The sequence below is a fragment of the Nelumbo lutea genome, chromosome 1 (assembly GCF_056320005.1).
Source record: "Nelumbo lutea isolate HS-2025 chromosome 1, American lotus-T2T, whole genome shotgun sequence".
NCBI classification, from domain to species: domain Eukaryota; kingdom Viridiplantae; phylum Streptophyta; class Magnoliopsida; order Proteales; family Nelumbonaceae; genus Nelumbo; species Nelumbo lutea.
In genome coordinates this window covers 6,905,996-6,908,661 of record NC_142684.1, presented here as the reverse complement: position 1 = coordinate 6,908,661, position 2,666 = coordinate 6,905,996, and the positions used below count along the sequence as shown (strand labels likewise).

Below are 2,666 nucleotides of genomic sequence, written 5' to 3'. Positions count from 1 at the left end.
CCACTGGGGTTTCTCATATGGTTAGGGGCGAGGTGTTCTGTAGTCACAATTGGTATTAATGAACCTAACAAGTTATATATATTGAAAATCATTGAGGTTTAACAACTTCTATTCAACCCCTTTTATGGTTCCTGAAACGAAGCTTTTGTGCTCTTTTTAGATCTACACAAATGTAGCCTAAAAAGCCACATTCTTCGAAGTTTAAGATTCACAGTCGAAAACACCATGCAATAAACAAAACATGTAGTTACTATAGATCTGATCAAAAACCAAGAACAGAACAACCCTAATACCAAAGAGACAGATAGGACCCAAATCTTAGAACCCAGATAATTTCCTCCTCACTTTCTCTACCCGCACCCTGCCCACAGTAGACTGCAGCCTCACATCTCACAATAAAAGATGGCGATGTGTGGCTGCAATTCAACGGGGGTAAAGTGTAGTGGGCAGGAAATCAGCAGAGTTTGCAAATCTTATTGTTTAAAGCAATGAGGTAAAACAAACAAACAAACACCCATGACCCAGCTACATGCAAAAGCCCCATTGATATTACTGCAGCTTGGTACAGTCTGTTGGCTTGAAAGACAGCTTCTGGTTTGTAATGTCATAGCCAACCAAGAAGTTCACTTGAGAAAATGTGCCAAAGATGCCAAGACCAGGGTCATCATAAGGAAGCATGGCCAAGCAGACGATATCATCTTCCCAATCAATGAAGGTATTCAACGGAGTCAGCACCACGTCGGCGCCAGTAAAATGAACGGTGATGTTTGGCAAAACAAGATCAGTTGTCTTCCTATAGCATAACCGGAGAGACCCATGATGGCCACTAACAGGCTCTTGATTAATTGCAGCCTTCAAAGCCGATTCTAGCTGAGGATAGAACTCAGGTGGGAGGAAGGTTAGAGGTGTGCCAGAGTCGATGACGATGTTTCCTTCATTCTTGTCGCTGTCATCCGATGGTGAATGAGATTTGTATTCCAACTTGCAGTCTCCAACACTAATGCCTTCGAGTCTGAGATAGTATAATCTATCAGTGGATTTGAAAAGCATAGGAGTTGAAACCACCCCTTCACCTGAAACGACAGCATCACAACCAAAGCTCATCTTGCTGGACTGATTCTCTGCAGATGTTGGCACCAAGCAGTAGGAGAATTTCCCATCAATTGATGAACCCAGTTGGGAAACCAGCGACATGGAGCCTCTGCCAAGACCAATGACACCAGAGCCATCTTCTTCGAACGTGCCACTGTTGTTGTGCCCACACCCGAATACCACCTCAGGGAAGGCAACAGTCTCGCCGCAGGTAGAGGACTCCATGGTGATTGTGTCAGTAGCCAGATTTCCATTGGTGTAGGATTGGTCGTCGTATTGATAGGAGTACTGGCAGACGTCTGATGAGCTGCAGGTCCTGAAACGTAGCACTTCGCAGCGTTCTGATGAACACGACAGGTCCCTATACGTGGACGAGCTCTGGGGATCAAAGAGTGGAGCTCTTTGTTGGTAGCAGCCGTAACAAGGATTACACTGTGTCCATATGAGGTCGCTACCGGTGTCAGCAAGGGCGAGGATTTGTACAGGTGGAGTACCGAGTGCTATTTTCATGTGATACTCTCCCTTGTTGACTGTAATGGATGACTGAACAGTATTGGGAGAGAGCGCAGATGACTTGAACCGATTGGCATGGATTATTGACCGACGAACAGCATTCTGCAGCCGCTTCGAAGGTGATTGGGAAGGATTGTAAAATGGAGAGAGTGGTGAATCACGGTGGGTGAGATCAACAGTAAAGCCACCGTGGTTATTGCATTGTGCGACAGAGCAAGAGAACTGGTAAATGGAGGCGAAAACAATAATCACAATACACAAAGGTGTAAACATGGTAGTTGCTAGAGAGAGAGAGAGAGAGGAGGGGGGGATCGAGTACTGGGTCTGTGCTTCGTTGTGTTTGTAATTTATAGATGGAGAGAGATGGACGAGGATGTAGAGGTACTTGATAGTATAGTTGTCATATTAATTGACTCTAATTAGAAACATTTATTATATGTATATTGTTATAATTAACAAAGAGCTCTGGCCGCTTGAAAGCTGGCATTTGCAAATTAATCTCAGGTTGGCTTTTTCTCGTTGAAGCCTCTGCAATCCCAACTTCAGCCATAAGTGGATGACAACCTGCTATTTTGTAACTGATTCAGTAAGGGTGCGTTTTATTTCGTGGAAAAATTATTGATGATCAGTTTAAAATTTTAATGGATAGTTGGAGTTTTTTGCATGGTTTTTAAAACCGAACCGGTCAGGGTCCGGTTATTGGTTCAAACAGTCCGATCAATGGACCTGAATGGTCGGCTCATTCTGACAAAAAAATAAAAAAAGATTGCAAAAATGGTTAAAACTGTTCAAACGGTTAGAATGGTTAATCGATCAGTTCAGCAGTTTATTGATTAAAATCAACAATTTTAGTGAAAAAAGTGGTTTTAGGGGAAAATTGACCAAGTTCCCGATTTTTTTGGTCCGATCGTCCGATCTAATTCGGTTTAAAAAACTATGGTTTTTTTTTATAATAATCAGTGTAAATGTACATCAATAAAATCAATAAATTTGATGTATTATTTACATCGATTAATTATTATGAAAAAGTCAAGGATTAGATGATTTAGACGAAAATGAAG

General features: G+C 42.1%; 1 pseudogene across 1 annotated transcript; it reads right to left on the bottom strand.

Annotated features, from left to right (window-relative positions):
- Window positions 1-346: 346 nt before the first annotated feature.
- LOC148873363 (aspartic proteinase CDR1 pseudogene) lies at window positions 347-1,903 on the bottom strand (annotated as a pseudogene). The gene has a single exon (XR_016109719.1). The product of XR_016109719.1 is annotated as an aspartic proteinase CDR1 pseudogene (transcript).
- Window positions 1,904-2,666: the final 763 nt, after the last annotated feature.